Source organism: Lithobates pipiens, unplaced genomic scaffold, assembly GCF_037356315.1.
Source record: "Lithobates pipiens isolate NorthernLeopardFrog02 unplaced genomic scaffold, aLitPip1_a1.2 Scaffold_1, whole genome shotgun sequence".
Lineage (NCBI taxonomy): Eukaryota > Metazoa > Chordata > Amphibia > Anura > Ranidae > Lithobates > Lithobates pipiens.
Genome location: NW_027507685.1, coordinates 232,076,065 through 232,098,907, shown reverse-complemented (window position 1 = coordinate 232,098,907; position 22,843 = coordinate 232,076,065). Strand labels below are relative to the sequence as shown.

The following is a 22,843-nucleotide window of genomic DNA, read 5'->3' as shown; positions in this document are numbered from 1 at the left end:
CCGGTTAGATGGTGCTGAAAAATAAAAACACGTTTCTCTATTTGTGCTTTTGAAGATATTCTTTGAGACATTCGATAGGACTAAAGAGAGAAGAACGTTTGATCTTGGTCATTATTCTACCTATTGGTTTTGGCAAAGAAGAACGAAGCATTTTTCAATCTTGGCAAAAAATAACTAAACACATTTAATTATAGGAATATTAGTTGGCACGATTGTTTTTTGTGTTTTTAAGAACTTCCAGAAGCAGACTGTTTTAGAGCCCTTGAGTTATTTTGTTGGCTGAGCACAGACATTCCCACCCTTCTGGTATTGGCGATCCTGCCTTGGTTGGAGCTTGGGGAATTTTTATTTCTACGTCAGACCTTTCTGGAATTAGGGAATTTCAAGTCACCGAAGGCACTGAAGGCACTGAAGACACTGAAGGCACGGTGTAAAGTTCATACGGGAACTTCTCTGCAGAAGAATGAAGTTGATCCTACTCCTAATTTTAAAAGTGTCATCTGTATTTTCTGGTGAGTACCTTATTCATTTAAAAAGCTCAAAAAAAACAAAACATAAATAGAACATTAAGGCTGGGTTCACACTGAAGCGGCTACGAGAACCGGATGTGATTCGCACCGCACTGCAGTGCAAATCACATCCGATCTCTGTGCGATGCGAGTTCAGCCATACAGATAGTATGGCTGAATTCGCATCGCACCCGCCGCAAACTCGCATGGGACCCTTTTTTTGGTCCGCAGCAGAATCGGATCGCATGGGGGTTCACACTATGCGATCCGATTCCTGTCCGAGTTTGCAGATCGCACTGCGATATGCGAACTGATCTGGGGGTGTCATTAAGGTTTCATTGACACTCCCAGCAGTCCGCATAGGGCAGTGTGACCTGCCGGCGGGAGGCATGCGATGCGGGAACCCTCTGCGGATTCGCGGCGTTCCCGCATCGCTTCAGTGTGAACCCAGCCTCAAGGGAAAGATCACGTAACTATATAAGTTATAGAAACTCATTGTTAATTATTTTATGTCGTAATTTTAGCATTTAATATGGAGTTGGTCCATGTTTGAGACTTTAATGCCCCGTACATGCGATCTGAATTTTCATCGGAAAAACCTTGGATGGTTTTTCTGATGGAATTCCGCTCAAGCTTGGCATCCATACACACAGTCACACAAGTTCTCTGAACTTTCGACTGTCAAGAATGTGGTGAGGTACAACACGTATGTCGGCACTAGAAAAGGGACGTTCCATATGAAGCACTCCACCTTCAGCATGCGTGTTTTTTTGCGCATCGGAATTACATACAGACGAATGGAATTTACTATAGGAACTTTTTTCAGATGAAAAATAGAGAACCTGCTCTCAATCTTTTGCTGGCGGAAATTCCACCAGCAGAAGTCTGATGGAGCATACATACGGTCGGAATTTCCGACCAAAAGCTCATATAGGACTTTTGCTGGTTTAATTTCTGATTGTGTGTACGTGGCATAAGGCCTCTTTCACATGGGCCAGATCTGTTTTTTCTCAGCAGGGGACCTGCCCACTGATCCTGTGCTGAGCAGCCCAATGACAGGTCCATGTCCTTCCTGCTTCCGCAAAGTGGACACAACCCGCTCTGCTCTATAAGCAGCTAGATGTAGACCGGTGTTCTGCCAAAAACTGTCCCTCATCGGATAGTGCCTGCCTCGTACTGCGCAGGCGCAGCACTTGCGCAGTACGGAGGACAAGGAGACTCCGAAAGTTTCCGAAGATGAACGGCGCCTGCGCACTTGCCAGTACCTTCTGCCCTGAGTCGAGGTTCAAGCTCCACCATGCAAGTGGACATACAGACACTTAGTAATAGGGCCCCTCGGGGGCTCACTTCGCTTGGCAATTTTTTATTCTAACTCTATGTCCACTTGGATGGTGGGGCTTGAAGCTGGACTCAGTGTGCAGGCGCCATTCATCTTCGGAGACCGTCTTCTTGTCCTCCGCACTGAGCGCAGTACAGGGTGGGCACTATCTGATGGGGGACGGTATTCAACACTACACCGGCTGTCTGTTTACACCTGACTGCCTTTTGATCTGATCCAACCAGACGGAGGGGAGATGCCAGATCGCATCCAACCCAAGTCCATTTACATCCGATTGCCCATAAAGGAGATTGGAGGGTCCGATTGAGACTGGCTGAAAAATGGACAGCCAGACCCAATCTGACCTCTCGTGTGAAAGGGGCCTAACAGTCTCCTTTATTTTGGAAAGAATTTCCACAAGATTTTGGCGTTTTTCTGTGGGATTTTATGCCCATTCAGCCAAAATAACATGTGTAAGATTGGGTACTGATGTTGGATGAGAAGACCTGGCTTTCAATTAGCATTCCAATTCATTCCATTGGTGTTCAGTAAGGTTGAGTTCAGGGATCTGTTCAGACCACTTGAGTTTCTCCACCTCAAACTCATCAAACCACGTCTGTATAGAGCTGGGTTGGCATTCCAGATCACATTCATGCCAGAATAGAGAATGATCTCCCCCAAAATGTTATCACAAGATTGGAAGCACAACATTGTATCTATGAAGATTTTTTATTTATTTTTTGGTCTCAACGCAAGTCTCACATTCAATTTAATTGTTGAAATCACCACCGAGCAACACAGAATTTGTATATAGTCTCCTCTAGGGTGTAAGGTGACAACAGCTTTTGCATGTATTGTGTTGCACTATTTTCACAGAATCTGTTATTGTCACTAAATCATGTAGTTCAATTTCCTTTTTTTGGCTCAGCTAGTTTGGTAAATAAAAAACTGACAGATTCCTCCAGCTACACAAAATAGAGGGATGAGGAATCCCCCATCTGAACATTGTATTATGACAGAGGAACCACCGATCAGTGGCTTCAGCCACTGATCAAGAAAGGTTATCCAGCAGTTGATCAAATGTGTGACTTCTGTCTAGATAGGATGGCTACATACTGATTGACATTTGTCTGGTCCCTGCTGAACTGGCCAAATTTCAATCAATGTATGGCCAGGTTGAGGCCTTCCGAACGTGCTACAAATGTACCAAAATGTGCGGTGAAAAATGTGATATGCTCCACTCCAAGAAAGTTTTGGCATTTCCATGGGGAGTTAATTGCATATAGGTCATTCCCATTCAAGTGAATGGGCTGTCTTATGTGTGATGAGTGGAAATGCTCCAAAACAAAAACACAAAATGTGAGCAGGAACACGAGTTGCCGCTCGGGAGTGAATCCAGGTGTCCACATACATTTAGCCAAAACTAAAGTCACATGACTGAAATAATGGTCCTCATCTGCTTTTTAAAACTTTGAGAAATTTACCTATAGTGTACTTAACCTTGTCCAGCCCACCGCATAGACAAATGCGCCCCTCTCGTTCTGGGACTACATCATATCACCCGCAGGGTGATCTCAGGTGCAACCTTGATCTCGGTAAAGAGCCAATGATGCGCTCTTTATCCATGTAATCAGCTGTGTCCAATCACATGTAAACACGGAAGTGCCGTTTATCGGCTCTCCTTGCCTCACACTGACAGAGTGTGAGGAGAGGAGAACCGATCAGCAGAAAATCTTCAAGGGGGAGACCTGTACAAATAATCAGGGCACTGACCATCAGTTCCATGATTATCTGTGCAGCCTCAACAGTGCCCAGCAGTCCCCATTGCTGATGCCAATTTATGCCCATCAGTGTTGCCAATCAGTGATCTTAAGAAATGCCAGACAGTGCTGTCTTTCAGTGCCCAAAAGTGATGAAAATCAATGCCCATCAGAAATGCCAGTCAGTACTGCCTTTCAGTGCCACCTATCATTGGCCATAAGTGCTACCTATCAATGCCACCTATCAGTACTCATAAGTGCTGCATATCAGTGCTGCCTTTCAGTGCCACTCATCAGTGCCACCTATCATTTCCCATAAGTGCTGTCTATCAGTGCCACCTATCAGTGCCGCATATCAATGCCGCATATCAGTGTCACCTATCATTTGCCATAAGTGCTGCCTATCAGTGCCCATCAGTGCCACCTATCAGAGCCGCCTATCAGTACTCATAAGTTCTGCATATCAGCGCTGCCTTTCAGTACCTGCTCATCAGTGCCATCTATCAGTACTCATAAGTGCTGAATATCAGTGTCGCCTATCAGTGCTGCATATCAGTGCCAGCTATCAGTGCCCTTAAGTGCAACCTATCAGTGACACCTATCAGTGCCCATCAGTGCTGCATATTACTGCCTCCTCATCAGTGCTCTTCAGTGCCATCTCATCAGTGCCCATAAGTGACATCAGTGCCCATCAGTGCAGCCTCATAAGCGAAGTAGAAAAATATTTCTTTACAAAATTTTCTGACAGATTTTTATTTATTTTTCAACATTTTATTTTTTTTTTTCATTTTTTTTTTTAGCAAAAAATAAAAACACAGCGGTGAATCAATTTCACCAAAAGAAAGCTCTATTTGTGGGGAAAAAAGGAAAAAAAATTAATTACGGATACAGTGTTGCATGATCGCGCAATTGTCATTCAAAGGGTGACATCACTGAAAGCTGAAAATTGGCCTGAGTAGGAAGGGGGTGTTTTGAAGCAGTTAAAGTATACAGAATGATAACCTTTCATAATTCTTGTGAGTTGCACAATATTGATGCAACAATCGACCAATATAAAGATTTAGCAAATAATGCACAGTAATGAAAATATCACAAGGGCTCTGCTTTACTGAAGTGAGCCTTATAAAAAAAAAAATTTGAGAAATACTGAAAAATGTCTGCAATAATATATCCATGTATACTGCATGCTTGCTGATAATAATAAAATGGCACTTCAAAATGGTGAATATACAGATGCATCTCATAAAATTTGAATATTATCAAAAAGTTAATTTATTTCAGTAATTCAATTTAAAAAGTGAAACGCATATATTTTATATAAATGCATTGCACACAGAGTGATATAGTTCAAGCATTTCTTTCTTTTAAGTTTTATGATTATGGCTTACAGCTAGTGGAAACCCCAAATTCTGTATCTTAGAAAATTAGAATATTACATAAAACCAATAAAAAAAAGGATTTTTAATACAGAAATGTTGTCTTACTGAAAAGTATGTCCATGTACAGTATGTATACACTCAGTACTTGGTCGGGGCTCCTTTTGCATAAATTACGGCATCAATGCGGCGTGGCATGGGGGTGATCAGCCTGCGGCACTGCTGAGGTATTATAGAAGCCCAGGTTGCTTTTATAGCGTCCTTCAACTTGTCTGCATTGTTGGGTCTGGTGTCTCTCATCTTCCTCTTGACAATGGCTCCCCAAATCATCACTGACTGTGGAAAATTTTGCATTTCATTTGAAAATCAAGGTCCCGCAGTCTGATTTGGGGAGCCATGTCATCTGCTGGTGTTGGTCCACTGTGTCAGCTCCGCCCTCTACCAGGAAATTCTACTTCATGCTTCCCTCTGCTGATCAGCTTTATGGAGATGCTGATTTCATTTCCCAGCAGGACTTGGCACCTCCCACACTGCCAAAAGTACCAATACCTGGTTTAATGATCATGGTATCACTGTGCTCGATTGGCCAGCAAATTCACCTGACCTAAACCCCATAGAGAATCTGTGGGGTATTTTTGAGAGAATGGTGAGAGAAACCAGACCCAACAATGCAGACGAGCTGAAGGCCACTGTCAGAGCAACCCGGGCTTCCATAACACCTCAGCAGTGCCACAGGCTGATCGCCTCCATGCCACGCCGCATTGATGTGGTAATTCATGCAAAAGGAGCCCCAAGTACTGAGTGTATACTATACTGTACATGGATATACTTTTCTGTAAGCCAACATTTCTGTATTAAAAATCCTTTTTTTTTATTGGTCTTATGTAATATAATAATTTTCTGAGATACTGAATGTTGGGTTTTCACTAGCTGCAAGCCATAATCATTAAAATTAAAAGAAAAAAATTATTGAAATATATCACTCTGTGTGTAACACATCTACAGTATCTCACAAAAGTGAGTACACCCCTCACATTTTTGTAAATATTTTATTCTATCTTTTCATGTAACAAAACTGAAGAAATGACACTTTGTTAAAATGTAAAGTAGTGAGTGTACAGCTTGTATAACTGTGTAAATTTGCCGTCCCCTCAAAATAACTCAACACACAGCCATTCATGTCTGAACAGCTGGCAACAAAAGGGAGGACACCCCTAAGTGAAAATGTCCAAATAAGGCCCAAATAGCCATTTCCCTCCACGGTGTCATGTGACTCATTAGTGTTACAAGGTCTCAGGTGTGAATGGGGAGCAGGTGTGTTAAATTTGGTGTTATTGCTCTCAATCTCTCATACTGGTCACTGGAAGTTCAACATGGCTCCCCATGGCAAAGAACTCTCGGAGGATCTGAAAAAAAGAATTGTTGCTCTACATAAAGATGTCTTAGGCTATAAGAAGTTTACCAAGACCCTGAAACTGAGCTGCAGCATGGTGGCCAAGACCATCCAGTGGTTTAACAGGACAGGTTCCACTCAGAACAGACCTCGCCATGGTTGACCAAAGAAGTTAAGGTCACGTGCTCAGTGTCATATCTAGAGGTTGTCTTTGGGAAATAGACGTATGAGTGCTGCCAGCATTGCTGCAGAGGTTGAAAGGGTGGGTGGTCAGTCCGTAAGTGCTCAGACCATATGCCGCACACTGCAACAAATTGGTCTGCATGGCTTTTGTCCCAGAAGGAAGCCTCTTCTAATGATGATTCACAAGAAAGCCTGCAAGCAGTTTGCTGAAGACAAGCAGACTAAGGACATGGATTACTGGAATCATATCTTGTAGACTGATGAGACCTAGATAAACCTGTATGGTTTAGATGGTGTCAAGCATGTGTGGCAGCAACCAGGAGTACAAAGACAAGTGCATCTTGCCTACAGTCAAGCATGGTGGTGGGAGTGTCATGGTCTGGGGCTGCATGAGTGCTGCTGGCACTGGGGAGCTACACTTCATTGAGGGAACCATGAATGCCAACATGTACTGTGACATACTGAAGCAGAGCATGATCCCCTCCCTTCAGAGACTGGGCCGCAGAGCAGTATTCCAACATGATAACGACCCCAAGCATACCTCCAAGATGACCATTGCCATGCTAAAGAAGCTGAGGGTAAAGGTGATGGACTAGCCAAGCATGTCTCCAGACCTAAACCCTATTGAGCATCTGTGGGGCATCCTCAAATGGAAGATAGAGGAGCACAAGGTCTCTAACATCCACCAGCTCCGTGATGTCATCATGGAGGAGTGGAAGAGGACTCCAGTGACAACCTGTGAAGCTCTGGTGAACTCCATGCCCAAGAGGGTTAAGGCAGTGCTGGAAAATAATGGTGGCCACTAGAGGTCGACCGATATGGGTTTTTCTCTGGCCGATGCCGATATTTAGAAATCATGGCGGCCGATGGCTGATATATGATGCCGATTTTTTTGGGCCGATATGTAAGGCCGATTTTTATTTATTTTTTTCAATCCCCCTTCATCTCATAAAATCAAACACACCTTTCCCACTGGGGCGTTTTTAAGGCGCTTTTGGGCTAAAAATAGCGGCTGTAAAGTGCCTGCAAAATGGCTCCCCTGCAGTCTGTGTGAAAGACAGCAGGATGTTAAAAAAAAAGTCCTGCAAGCAGCACGTTTGGAGCGATGTAAATCGCTCCTCCACCACTCCTACCCATTGATATGAATGGGCACCACCGCTGAAGCGCATGCAATTCGATTTGGCAGCGGTGTTTCACGGGCGCATTTAACCTCTTCTTCGGCCACTAGCTGGATTATGAGTGCCCCGCTAGCAGCCGAATAGCACCGCTAAAATGATGGTAAAGCGCCCCTAAAACTGGCAGCATTTTACCATCAACGCCTGCCCGGTCCAGTGTGAAAGCAGTATTCATAAGTGATGCAGAAAATTTCTTACATTTAAACATTTATTAAACAAAACAAACCTCCAATCAGTTTACTTGTATGTATGATTTAGATTAAAAAAAAAAAACTATATATTAAATAAAAACAGGTAGTCAAAACTTTTGGACGAAAAAATGGGCTAACTTTACTGTTTTAATTTTATTTTATTTTTTTAAATCATTAGTGTATTTTTTCCCCCCAAAAATTGCTTTTGAAAGACCTCTGCGCAAATGCCGTGTGACATAAAATATTGCAACAACCGCTATTTTATTCCCTAGGATCTCTGCTAAAAAAAAATATATACTTTTTGGGGGGTCTAAGTGATTTTTTGGCAGAAAATACAGGACTTTTACTTGTAAGCAACAAGTGTCAGAAAATATTTAGTCTTTAAAGCGGGAGTCCGCTGGGAGTTCCGCCGTTTTTTTTTTAAAGCCAGCAGCTACAAATACTGCAGCTGCTGACTTTTAAAATAAGGACACTTACCCGCCCAGCGCGCCCGCGATGTCGGCACCCGAAGCTGATCTCTCGATTGTCTCTCGGGTGCTGCCGCCGCCATCTTGGGTATGGGAATCAGGAAGTGGAGCCTTTCGGCTTCATTTCCCGGTTTCCTACTGCGCATGCGCGAGTTGCGCTGCGCAATAAGGATGGACCCGCAGCCTCTGGGATCTGTGTGTTTCCCAGCAGGCAGCGGGGGACTTTCGGAAAGGGGCGTAATCTACATCTCTTTCCGCAGAGAGCTATCCCGGAAGTGGGTGCAGATACCTGTACTGGTACAGGTACCTGCACCCCCCTCCCCCCTGAAAGGTGCCAATTGTGGCGCCGGAGGGGGGGAGGATTCCAATCAGCAGAAGGTCCACTTTAGGGTGGACCTCCGCTTTAAATGGTTAAACTGAGAACTTCTACACACAGAGTTGAGTTCGTTCATTCATTCAAGTGTAAACATTGTATCTTTTTGCTCTTTTCTTGGCAGACTGCCCAGAGAGGAGACAAGCGCTTCTATGAAGACTCAGGCAACTTACACTGACTTCTATTACAGAAGTAATTTCCAAGTCGTGCTGTAGTTCTAAATCGGCCTTTTTATCAGCAAAATCGGCCGATACCGATTAATTAATAAACGGCAAATATCGGCCGATATATCGGTCGACCTCTAGTGGCCACACAAAATATTGGGCTCAGTTTGGACATGTGCACTTAGGGGTGTACTCAGTTTTGTTGCCAGCAGTTTAGACATTAATGGCTGTGTGTTGAGTTATTTTGAGAGGTCAACAAATGTACTCTGTTATACAAGCTGTACACTCACTACTTTACATTGTAACAAAGTGTCATTTCTTCACAGTGTTGTCACATGAAAAGATATAATAAAATATTTACAAAATGTGAGGAGTGTACTCAATATTGTGAGATATTGTATATAAAATATATGAGTTTCACTTTTTGAATTGAATTACTGAAATAAATGGAGTTTTTATGATGTTCAAATTTTATAAGATCTACCTGTAAATCTAGGAATGTTACTTGTTGTCAGTACGTGCTTAGCAGGGTTGCCAACGCCCTGCAACTCTTTTTACTGTTTTACTATTTTACTGACAGAGCACATTTTATACTGACAGCCTTAAAATCACAGAAACTCCGAACAGAATTAAGTCAATTGATATTTAACCACTTTCAGATTGGACCATTTTGCTGGCTTAAGACCACTTTTTGCGATTCGGCACTGTGTCGTTTTAACTGACAATTGCGCGGTCATGTGACGTGGCTCCCAAACAAAATTGGCGTCCTTTTTTTCCACAAATAGAACTTTTTGGTGGTATTTGATAACCTCTGTAGTTTTTATTTTTTGCACCATAAACAAAAGAATAGTGTCAATTTTGAAAACAAAAATGCATTATTTTTAACTTTTTGCTATAATAAATATCCACCAAAAATGTATAAAAAAGTTTGGTCTCTCAGTTTAGGCCGATACGTATTCTTCTACATATGTTTGGTAAAAAATAAAATCGCAATAAGCGATTATTGATTGGTTTGCGCAAAAGTTATAGCGTTTACAAAATAGGGGATAGATTTATGGCATTTTTATAAAAAACATTTTTTACTAGTAATGGCGGCGATCAGCGATTTTTAATGTGACTGCGACATTATGGGGGACACATCGGACATTTTTGACACATTTTTGGGACCATTGTCATTTATACAGCAATCAGTGCTATACAAATACAGTGATTTCTGTGTAAATGACACTGTCATTGAAGGGGTTAACCAGGAGGTGGCAGTGTAGGGGTTAAGTGTGTCTTAGGGGCGTGTTGCTAACTGTGGGGGGGTGGCTGTGTTTTACACATCACTGATCTCTTCTCCAATCACAGGGAGCAGAGATCAGTGTCACTGTTGCTAGGCAGAATGGGGAGATGCTTGTTTACTTTAGCACCCCCCCCGTTCTTCCTCCCCGTGAGGTCCCGACCGGCGCGCACGTGATGGCCCGGCGGCACATTTAAAGGGGCGTACCTGTATGCCCATGTGCCTGTCCGTGTCATTCTGTCAACGTACATCGTCGTGCGCCGGTCGGGAAGTGGTTAATACCCAGAACAAGTAAGCTAAAATAAAAACAAGTAAGCTAAAGACAAAATGCGTTGGTATACAGTTCTGCGATGATTGCCATGATAAGTAGTAAATAACACACACCATTTAGAGTGCAGCAGTCAGCACAAGAAGGAGATGGGGTAGGGGGTGAAAGAGTGAGTGGGGGGAAGAGAAGAGGGTATTAGAGGGGGAGTAAGAGTGGGAGGAGGGAGAGTGAAAACAGAATGCTATTCCCACAGTGCTATTTGGAGCAGTCTATAGACTTTTATTTGGAATAGACATAGTGCTTTTCTCTCTATGCTTATTAGCAATCTCTCTGTGGTCACTCAATAGGCTCATTTACACCTGGAGGGTGGTAATAGCAGGCAGTTAAGCTACATTTTACCACCCCCACTCACACCCCCCCTCCCAAAGTTGAAAGGCAGCCAGATCAGTGTGTACACTCGCTAGGGCTGTGGCATATAATGCAAGTGGTTGCAGCATGGTAATGGAACATTGACAGGGTTGAAAAAGGAAGTTACAGTAACACACCTCTTACCATTTTGAGATGGGAATGAGGGACACCTACTGGCAAATGTATGTAGGCATAGGAAACTGCCACACCCCCTTAAAAGAGAATATACCCCCCCAAAAAAGGTTAATTAAAGAGGAAGTAAACCCTGATGAGTTTACTTCCTCTTTTTTTCCCTGCAAAGGTAAAGCATAATGGACTACTATGCATCGCATAGTAGCCCATTATGTGTCACTTACCTGACACAGGAGCCAGCGAAGTCGCCGCTGTCCCCTGTAGTCCGCCGCATCCATCTTGCTGGTGGCGTCTCGCAGCTCCGCCGCTGTCATTCGGCGAAGCCGCGATGACGTCACTCCCACGCATGCGCACGGGAATCGACAAATGCGGCAGCTCCATTCTTGGAACTGCCGCGTTCAGTGCGCCTGCGCGCCGCTGTCTACGGCGCATGCGCCGTAGACAGTGGTGCCCGTTTTCGGGCAAATATCTCCTAAACCATATAGGTTTAGGAGATATTGCTTGGACCTACAGGTAAGCCTTAATCTAGGCTTACCTGTAGGTCAAAGTGGTTTGTAAGGGTTTACAACCACTTTAAATCCACAAGTGCTTTTTTTTTACCACTATAATTACTTTATATTGCCTTTTAAAATGTACAAATGCAGCAATTTAGAAATCGGATGAAAGGTTTAGTAGTGGGAAACACTTTTTGAGAGAAAAAAAGTGCATTTTATATACAACTATATAGATCAGAGCAAAATGAGGGACACATGAGGAGGAAAGAGGGACAGAGGGACATTGCTCCAAATCAGGTACAGTCCCTCGAAATCAGGGAGAGTTGGGAGATATGCAGTAGGGCTGTTACTTATTAAAATGTTCGTGTTCGATTAACCGACTAATTTTGATTAATTATAACGCACATACAGATCCAACTACTTTTAGTTGATCTCCTTGCATTGCAACTCTGCATTAGTCAGTGGTAAATGTGGTATACACTATATACAATCACCCGTCACTAGTTTGTTTTTTACAATCCATGACTTAACTTCACAGTTCACACAAATACATTTTAAATTCAAACTTTAGCACTGACATAAGTCTTTTTTTTATTAAACTTTAAGAAAAATGTAGAAAGTTTAACTTTAATTATAAAAAGTATCTAGTATATTGACTGTCAGTCACTTTATAGTAGGCAAGTAGGAATCACTTTAGCCAGTCACCCAGACATACCAGAGTGTTTTGTTGTTGTTTTTTACAACAATGTTAAAAACGGAGGTTATCAAATTTGCCTACACTTAGCTCACTGAATGATCCCAGTTAACCACATCCATATTTACCATCACTGTCCAGGCTGTCAGGTGACATCATGAACATCGACGTCACCAGACTCCTCCCCCCTTCCTTTCATTAGCAGACGGAGGCACTTGGGGAAGGGGGGAGGAGTCCGGTGACGTTGATGTCTGTGACGTCACTGGATCTCCGACGGAACTCCCTGAAGACCCAGAAGCCGTCGGAGAGGTGAGTACCGATCAAAAGAATTTTGATCGATCAAAAAAAATTAATGATTAATCGAGGAATTAATCTTTAATCTTCCCAGCCCTAGTATGCAGTAATCTCTCCAAAAGGAAAAAGCACAGAAATTACATCTCATATTATGTTTTGCTTGGATTTCTAAAATAGATCTACCTTAGCATAAGATCTGATAATTAAGTGCATTAGATGGTAGATTTAAGTGACACAACTTTGATGAGTTTCAACCACTTCCATACTGGGTACTTTCACCCTCTACCTGCCCAGGCCAATTCTCAGCTTTCAGCGCTGTCACACTTTGAATGACAATTGCACAATCAAATTATAAAATTTCACTTGGGTACAGTGTTACATGACCGCGCAATTGTGATTCAAAGTGCGACAGCGCTGAAAGCGGAGAATTGGCCTGGGCAGGTAGAGGGTGAAAGTGCCTGGTATGGAAGTGGTTAAAACTCATTAAAGTTGTGACACTTAAAACCACCATCTAATGCACATAATTATCAGATCTTATGCTGAGGTAGATCTATTTTAGAATTCCAAGCAAAATATAATACAAGAGATGTTATTTCTGTGCTTATTCCTTTTGGAGAGATTACTGTAACTTCCTATTTAAATCCTGTCAATGTTCCATTACTATGCTGCAACCACTTGCATAAGGCCGCGTACACACGCGGGGACTGTTCGCTCAACTTTGTTTGTCAAACAGTTTCAGCGGACAGTCCGCTCAAACTTAGCATGGACGGACTTGCCCACACACGATGAACGAACAGTCCGCTGAAACCGTGCGCGATGACGTGAACGGCACGTACGACGGGACTAGAAAACGACGTCCTATACACTGCAATGCAACCTTCGGCGTGTAAATCCTTTCTGAGCATGCGCGGAACTTAGTTTGACGAACAAGCCTACACACGAGGGGACTGTTCGCTGAAACAAAGTTTCAGCGGACAGTTTTTCGGAAATTCCGAAAAACCTTGTTCAGCAGACTGTTCGCTGAAACTGTCCGCTGAAAGCCCACACACGAGCAGACTGTCCTCTGAAACACTGTTCAGCGGACAAAGTTGAGCGAACAGTCCCCGCGTGTGTACGCGGCCTTACATGGCAAAGCCCTAGGGAGTGTACACACTGATCTGGCTGCCTTCCAACTTTAGGGGGGTGTGATTGGGGGTGGTAAAATGCAGCTCAACTGCCTGCTTTTACCAGAGCTTTGTTTTGCTAAACAAACAAAAAAAGACCATACATTTTGAAAAAAAGAAAAAGGAAAAAGTTCTAGTTTGTTATAAAATTTTGCAAAACAGGTATTTTTTCTCCTTCACTGATGTGTGCTGATGACACTGCACTGATGGACACTGATGAGGAGGCACCGATGGGCACTGATGGGGAGGCATTGATGGGCACTGATGGGGAGACACTGATGGGCACTGATGAGGAGGCACTGATGGGCACTGATGAGGAGGCACTGATGAGGCAGCAAAGATGAGCAAAGATGAGCAATAATAAGTGGCACTGATGGAAAATGATAGGTGGCACTGGTGGGCACTGACTGGCAGCAATAACTGGGACTGATAGTTGGCACTGGTGGGCACTGATTAGCAGCATTTGTGGACAATGTTGGGACCGATGTCCCTTTAACAGAAGCTGGTTATCAGCTTTCTTATTTTCTCCTTACTCTGTGATAATCATCTTCTGTTTACATCCTGTGATCAGCTATCATTGGCTGACATCTGATCATGTGGTAAAGGGCTGCTGTGATTGGCCATTTCCCCCCAATCTGTGATCAGCAGTATCTGAAGGACTCAGCGATCACAGAGGGGCTGCCCCCCGCTACAGCCCATGTACGCCCTCCTGTCATTGTAAGCCTACGCTGTGGCCCTCTTTCAGCTATAGCGCAGGCAGGAACTGGTTAATAGCATTAACATCTCTTCATATTTGTAAACAAATACGTTTTAATTTTTTAATTTTGGCATATTTTATGGCTTTAGTTTAGTTTTATAGCTATAGTTCTATCTTCCATAAAACTTCTCTCTTTATCCCTCAGAAAGTCACTCACTTAAGTATTACATCACTGGAGTCTCCTCTCCGGGATCCGGACTGCCTTTGTACTCCGTAGTTGGATATCTGGATGATAAGGAGATAGAGAATTATAACAGTGACACCCATCGGTATCTTCCCAAGACTGAATGGATGAAGACTCTGGAACCTGAATACTGGGAGAGAGGCACAGATCTGAATCAAAAACAGGAGCCTATTTTCAAGCAAAATGTCCAGATAGCAATGAGCCGATTCAACCAGACTGAAGGTCAGTTAAAACTTTGAAAAAAAAAGATTTTATTTTTATCTTTGAATGCCAACAATGTTGTATTTCAAAATATATTATGCTATAACACAAGCCTTCTTTGTCTCATTTTTTTTTATTTCCAATGTGCAAGAGCAAATTCCTCTTATGCCGCGTACACACAACCAGGGCCGGACTGGGAATAAAAACTAGCCCTGGAAAAAATTTCATACCAGCCCAACAGCATTATTATACCAGCCCAACAGCATAACATCATTATTTTCTTGTTCATGAAAGGGAAAACCATACATTTTAAAGCACATTTGATGAAGAATGTATTATATATAGATATGAAATCACATAGGGATATATATATATATATGCAAATTCCAGTTAAAAGTGGTAAGTGGACAATCATCAAGGGGGAACGCAGGAACTCAGAACGTGGGGGGGGGGCACCTTCCACAGAAGGAATACACTAAGGCAGGGCTCGACAAAACCCGGTCGCCAGGTCGCATTGGCGACTAGAAATAGCGACCTCGCGCCTGGGGCAGCACAGCTGGGGGTATCCTGTGTCTGTGGACCCCCCCAGCGTGATCGCGTCGGGCCGTTCCGCCGGCGGCCGAAAATTTAGGCCGCAGCTTTGAGGCCTTCTGCGGTCCTATGATTCCTTATGGAATCTGGAATCTGGAATCTCTTGTGGTTGCCGTTGGTATGACAAACCAGCAATGTTAATGAAGATTCCTCTGCCTGTATTATATTACCTGCCTCTTCTTCCCTTTATTTAGAACCCCCTAAACATTATATATATTTTTTATTCTAACACCCTAGAGAATAAAATGGTGGTTGTTGCAATACTGTCTGTCACACCGTATTTGTGCAGCGGACTTACAAGCGCACTTTTGTTGGGAAAAATAATTTAGTTAATAAAAAAATAAGACAACAGTAAAGTTAGCCCAATTATTTTTTATATTGTGAAAGATAATGTTACGCCGAGTAAATTGATACCCAACATGTCACGCTTCAAAATTGCACCCGCTCATGGAATGGCGACAAACTTTTACCCTTTAAAATCTCCATAGGCGACGTTTAAAAAAATTCTACAGGTTGCACGTTTTGAGTTACAGAGGAGGTCTGGGGTAGAATTATTGCTCTCGCTCTACCGATCACGGCGCTACCTCCTATGTGTGGTTCGAACACCGATTTTTATATGCGGGCAGGACAGGGCGCGTTTAAAAATTATTATTTTTTCTGCTTTATTTTAACTTTTTTTTTTTCCACTGTTCTTTTAAAAAAAATGTTGTGTCACTTTTATTCTTATTACAAGGAATGTAAAAATCCCTTGTAATAGAAAAAGCATGACAGGTCCTCTTAAATATGAGATCTGGGGTCAGAGAGACCTCACATCTCATATTTACACTAAAATGCAATTGAAAAAAAAATTGTCATTTGAAAAAAATAAAATGTCCCTCTAAGAGCTATGGGCAATGACTTGGAGACGGGGGGGCGGCGACGGCGCTGCTATCTTCCCCTCACTCGTCTCCATGTCAGGCCAGGGACAGGTCCGGATCGTCGTCACGGACCTGGCTCCTAACTTTTTAAGCTGGCTCCTAGATTCCAAGCAAATTTGTCAACCCCTGCACTAAGGTAAGGGGGGTGGGTGCCCACCAAATACAGCTTTACTCTGCCCTTGAATGCAGTCTCACTGTTCCCACAAATCCGGCCTCACCGTGCCCACCATTGCAGCCTCACTGTGCCCATTATTGCAGCCTCACTGTGCCCATCAAATGCAGCTTTACTGTACCCAAGAATGCAGCCTCACTGAGACCATGAATGCAGCCCCCCCTGTGCCCCATGTCCCAGTCTGCAGTCCCTGTCTGTGGGAAGGTGTGTTGTTGATGCTCGGTACAGTACCTTGCATGCCAGGATATCCATGACGGCCAGCAGCAGGCAGGGTCTGTTCTCATTTTGGATGGGGATGGTGCTCCTTCCAGAGGATCTGTTTGCTGTGAGATGGAGTGGTCCCTGGCCACCTGCACCTTCAGCCATCCCCATTTTCTAGCCCCAGTCAGCCTGTCCTCTGGTCCTGGGGAAGTGGAGAGTACTGTGTGGGAGCTGGAGAGAAGGGGGAGCAGAGAGTACTGGCGGGGTTGGAGAACACATGGGTGGGGGCAAAGAGCAGGGGGTAGTGGAGATCACAGGGGTGGGGAGCAGAGAGCGCTGGGGGGGGGGAACTTGAGAGTACGGGGGGCCAAAAAGAACAGGGGTGGAGAGCATGGTAGGCTGAGAGCACTGAGGGGGCTAAGAATGTGGGGTGGCGAAGAGCACTGAAGGGGCAGAAAAACAGGGGTGGAGAGCACGGGGGCTAGAGAGTACTGGGGGGTTACAAAGAGTAGGGGGGAGAGCTTGAGAGCACCAGTGGGGGCCAGAAAGAACAGGGGGAAAAGCACGGTGGGCTGGAGAGCATTATGGGAGGTGGAGAGGATTGGCAGGGTTGGAGAGCACATGGGTGGGAGCAAAATGCAAGGGGAGTGGAAAGTACAGGGGCGGGGAGTGGAGAGTGCTGGGGGGAGCCAAAAAGAACAGGAGTGGAGATTACAGGAGGTAGAGAGCACGGGGGGGGGGGCTGGAGAGATGGGTCAAGCTTGAGAGCAGCAGGGGGCCATAAAGAACAGGGGTAGGGAGAATGGAGGGCTGGAGAGCACTGGGGTGGGGGCTGGAGAGTGATGGGGAGAGATGGAGAGCACTGGGGAGGTGAGAAAGAACAGGGGGAGAGCAATGGGGGGAGTGGAACGCACGGGGGGGAAAAGAGCACTGGGGGGCGGGGGTGAAGAGCACTGGGATGGTGGCTAGAGAAGGATGGGGAGAACTGGAGAGCAGGTTGGGGGGCAGAAAGAACAGGGGTGAAGAGAACTGTAGGGGAGGGGAAACAGGGGAGAGAAGAACACTGGGGGGTGAAGAGCACTGTGGGGGGGGTGAAGAGCACTGTGGGGGGGTGAAGAGCACTGGGATGGTGGCTAGAGAAGGATGGGGAGAGAAGCTGGAGAGCAGGTTGGAGGGGGGCAGAAAGAACAGGGGTGGAGAGAACTGTGGGGGGGGGCTTGGGAGTGTGGTGGGGGAGGAGAGCACAAGGTGAACTGAGGGGCAGTAAAAGAAGTGTGATAGGAGGATCAGCAGGGGGGCCTTTATATAGCCGCTGAACGCTTGATTCTCCTCTCCCTCCTGCAAGCATTCAGCGGCTGCATGGAGGAATATAGAAAGCTAATTTCCTCTATATGCAGCCCCCCCTGCTGATCCTCCTATCCAGGCACACAGGGCGAGCTGTACGGGCGGCATCTCCTCCTATTGATCACAGCACTGGCTGGCTCTGTGTTTGGGGTGCTCTTTAACATGCCCCCCCCCCCCAGTCTGGCTCGTGTGATAGGCGGAACGTTGATTCTATCTACTATCACACGAGCAGTAGAGAGCACCAATGCAGCCGTAAAAGCAGCCCCAGGGCAGGCGGCCTACTGGAAATCTCCCGGTATCCTGGCAAGCCAGTCCGGCCCTGCACACAACCGGTTTTCCAGTCTAAATAAACTCTGAAGGTTTTTCCAACAGAATTCCGCTGAAACTGTCTTGCGTACACACGATCACACCAAAGTCCAACCGTCAAGAACACGGTGATGTACAACATGTATGACGGGACTAGAAAAAAGATGTTCAATAGCCAGTAGCCAATAGCTTCCGTCTCGTACTTGCTGCAGAGCATACACTGTTTTTGGTCCTTCGGAACAGCATACAGACAAGCGTTTTTTCCCGATAGGAATTGGTTCCATTGGAAAAATTTAAAACATGTTCTCTTTCTAGGTCCGTCAGAATTTTCAACGCAAAAGTCTGTCCGTCTGACTTTTTCTGTCAGACATTCCGCTCGTGTGTACACGGAATGAGAGATGAAAGTCTGGTAGGAAAGGGTGAGAACCCTTGTCAGGTTATACTGCTATCTGGAACTTGTTCTGATAATGGTTTAACCAGACAGTGTAGGAAAATCTGAAACATGGACAGAGACAACAGTAATAAGCTGACAGGGGTTTTGGCCTACCCCTACTCTACTAAAAAAATCTGTTGCCATTCTCACTTCATGTCGGTGAAACCATTGTCAGAAGAACAGGAAATAAAAAATGGATGGGGGTTCCATACCTTCCGCACTCTACTCAAATAAGAAAGCTGGTTGTTCACGGATACATTTTTGTAAAACGTAACCCTGAAATTCTTTCCTAGTTCTAGATACCATATTTCTCTCTTTAACCCCGCTAGTGAAATTTTCCATAACTTTTAATCTCTGTATTGCCCATACAGGAAATAGGTAAGTAGTATGTGGTTGTCAACAGGACAAAAAGGCACCGGCATCAATAAAAACACTGTCAGTAGTTCTATACTTCACTAAAACTTTGTGGGGGGGGGGGGGGGAGGGGGTTATGTGGCCCAGTTGGACAGCTTTCCCATCAAACTATGTTTTAACAGAAAGTTTGCCATCAATTCCAGTTCCTGCAGGAAATAAAGGGAAATTTTCCCACAAATGTTAATAAAAACTTGAAAGAAGCTCAGATATTCTTTCAATAATGCAATAAGCATGATGCCATAATCATGCTGTCTAATCAGCATCCTGATATGCCACACCTGTGAGGTGGATGGATTATCTTGGCAAAGGAGAAGTGCTCACCAACACAAATTTAGACAAATTTGTGAACAATATTTGAGAGAAATAGGCCATTTGCATACATAGAAAAAAATTGTAGATCTTTGAGTTCAGCTCATGATAAATAGGGGCAAACACAAAAAAGTATTGCGTTTATGATTTTGCTCAGTGTAGTTCCACTAGATTTTAGTTAAGGGTATCAGAGTAAAGGGGTGTCAGTACTAGAATCCCTTTAGGACCTAGCACAACTCACCTGACACAGCCTGTGTCTGGGAAACAACAGTGATTGGCCAGCTCACGTTTAAATCACCTGTATCAGCATTCAGTCAGCGCTCGTGTTAGAGTTTACTTGTGTTTGATCCAGCTGATATTTGCTCTGTGACTTTCGTGTTTGACCCGGCTTGTTTGACCTTCCTTACTTGCTTCTGATTCTGTACCGTTTGGATTCTGATCTACCTGTGTATGACCCGGCTTGCCTAGACTACGCTTTCCCTGATTCTACTAGTACCTACATCTGCAGCAGTGAACCACAAGGTCCAGCAATCATCTATCCTCATCTACAACAGTGAACTACAAGGTCCAGCACTCATCTATCCTCATCTACAGCAGTGAACTACAAGGTCCAGCTATCACCTACCTTCGTCTGCAGCGGTGTACTACAAGTCCCAGCTGACCTGCTCTGCTTAGACCTGCTCATGGTATGTGCTTTGAACTCTTTGTATAATCAGCACACCTGAACTGTTACTTGTTATCTGCACCTAGCCTGACATTAACACGAGCCAATACATAAAGGGAAACCTATCATGAATTCTGAACAGGCTCAGTTGTTTACACAAGAACTTTGCCGTTTATCACATCAAGTTCAGGAAATGGCCACAGAGCTCACCAAGGTGCAATCTCCTTCTACTACCACCATTACTAAAACTCCATCTGAACCAAAAATTCCTTTGCCCGACCGGTTTTCTGGTGACCGTAAAGTGTTTTGCAACTTTAAAAACAGCTGCAAATTATATTTCAAGTTGAGGCCATCCTCGTCTGGCCCTGAAACTCAGAGGGTTCAAATCATTATCTCTCTACTACAGGGTGACCCCCAGGCTTGGGCCTTTAACCTGGAACCTAACCATCCAGCCTTACTAACAGTAGATGCCTTCTTTGAAGCCCTTGGGTTGCTATATGATGATCCAGATCGTGCTGCTACTGCAGAATCGACCCTGCGTAACTTAAAACAAGGAACTACCACAGCTGAAATGTATTGCTCAGAGTTTCGCAGGTGGGCCCCGGAATCTGGCTGGAATGATGCAGCTCTCCGCAGCCAGTTTAGAATTGGCCTTTCAGATGCGATTAAAGACGCTCTGGTCAACTTCTCCTATCCAGCCTCACTGGAGGAAGCTATGTGTCTAGCTATTAGAATTGACCGCCGCCAGCGAGAGAGGAGGCGAGAACAAACGATGGCTGTGGCAAACTGTATACCTTCCTTACCACCTGATTATTCCATCTCCAGTGCCAAATCTGAGGAAGAACCTTTGCAGTTAGGCTCCACCCGGTTATCTGCCCAGGAACACAAACGCAGGCGTAATATGGGACTCTGCTTATACTGTGGCCTCAAGGGTCATATGCTCCGTTCGTGCCCTACACGTCCGGGAAACGCCAGGACCTAGGTGATTGCGGGGAGGTCACCTTAGGTCTACTCTCATCTCCCCAGGGGGACAATCGTATACTTTTACCCGCTGTCATTCACTTTGGGACAAGGGCTCATGAACTGCTGGCCTTGGTGGATTCTGGAGCAGCTGAGAATTTTATTGATAAAACTCTGGTCACCTCTTTGTCCCTGGAAACTCATGCTCTAGATTGTCCAGTCCGCCTGATCTCTGTGGATAATCGGCCTCTCTCACAAGACCTAGTGCTCCAATCCACCAACCCTTTCCGGTTACAATTAGGGGCTTTGCATTGGGAGAAGATTTCTTGTCTTGTCATTGACTCTCCATCCACTCCTTTGATCCTAGGCCTTCCTTGGCTTCAGAAGCACAATCCTGTAATTGACTGGCCAACAAGAGATATTCTGGCTTGGTCCAATCAGTGTAAAAAGACCTGCATCCAGCACCCTGTTCGACTTGATACCTGTCAAGTGGGAATGGAACAGATTCCACTTTGTTATAAGGACTTTCGGGATGTGTTTTCTAAAGGAATTGCTGACACTTTACCTCCTCATCGCAGTTATGATTGTCCCATTGACCTCTTGCCTGACACTACACCTCCTCGAGGGAGAGTCTTTCCACTGTCTGAACCAGAGAATCTTGCTTTGCAAGAATACATCCAGGAAAACCTAGCTAAGGGTTTCATCCGTCCCTCCACTTCTCCCGCAGGAGCAGGATGCTTCTTTGTCCCGAAGAAGGATGGAGGACTGCGACTTTGTGTTGATTACAGAGGTCTAAATAAAATAACCATTCCCAATCGGTATCCTCTCCCTCTCATCACAGAGTTGTTCTCTCAAATCCAGGGAGCCAAAATCTTCTCCAAACTGGATTTAAGGGGAGCCTATAATCTGGTGCGAATCCGTGCAAGCGATGAATGGAAGACGGCCTTTAACACCAAGGATGGTCATTACGAATGTCTTGTCATGCCTTTCGGCCTCAGGAATGCACCAGCCGTCTTTCAGAACTTCATGAATGACATTTTCCGTGACATGATGGGTCGCTTCATGCTTGTTTATTTAGACGATATTTTGATTTACTCTCCCAATCTTGAAACACATCAGAAGCATGTCTGCTCGGTATTAGCCCGACTAAAGACTCACTCCCTTTTTGTAAAGCCTGAAAAATGTCTTTTCCATGTTAAACAAGTACCTTTCCTGGGTTACCTAATTTCTGACACAGGCCTCACCATGGATCCAGCCAAAGTTCAAGCCATTCTAGACTGGGCACCACCTTCAGACCTGAAGGCAGTTCAACGCTTCCTGGGCTTTGCAAATTTCTATCGAAAATTCATTAAGAACTTTGCCACCATTGCACATCCCATCACCTCTCTCACCAGGAAGACTCCTAGTACATTTAAATGGACTACTGAAGCCCAGGCAGCCTTCACCCAGTTAAAGAAAGCCTTTACCTCTGCACCAATTCTACGCCATCCTGTTCCTGAGCTACCTTTTATTGTAGAGGTAGATGCATCTGAAGTAGGAGTGGGGGCGCTTTTGTCACAAAAAGATCCTGTAAGTGCTGCCATCCACCCTTGTGCCTTCTTGTCCCGTAAATATTCCCCAGCAGAACGCAATTACGATATAGGCAACAGAGAACTTTTAGCCATAAAGCTAGCTTTAGAGGAATGGAGACATTGGCTGGAGGGTGCTCGCTATCCATTCATAGTTCTGACTGACCACAAAAACCTT

General features: G+C 44.6%; 1 pseudogene across 1 annotated transcript in view; it reads left to right on the top strand.

The window, feature by feature from the left end:
• Positions 1-22,843, top strand: part of LOC143984469 (major histocompatibility complex class I-related protein 1-like) — a 57,329-nt pseudogene continuing 34,486 nt past the window's right edge. The window contains exons 1-2 of the transcript XR_013274874.1: positions 1-512; positions 14,547-14,807. The product of XR_013274874.1 is annotated as a major histocompatibility complex class I-related protein 1-like (transcript). The remainder of the gene's footprint in view (positions 513-14,546; positions 14,808-22,843) is intronic.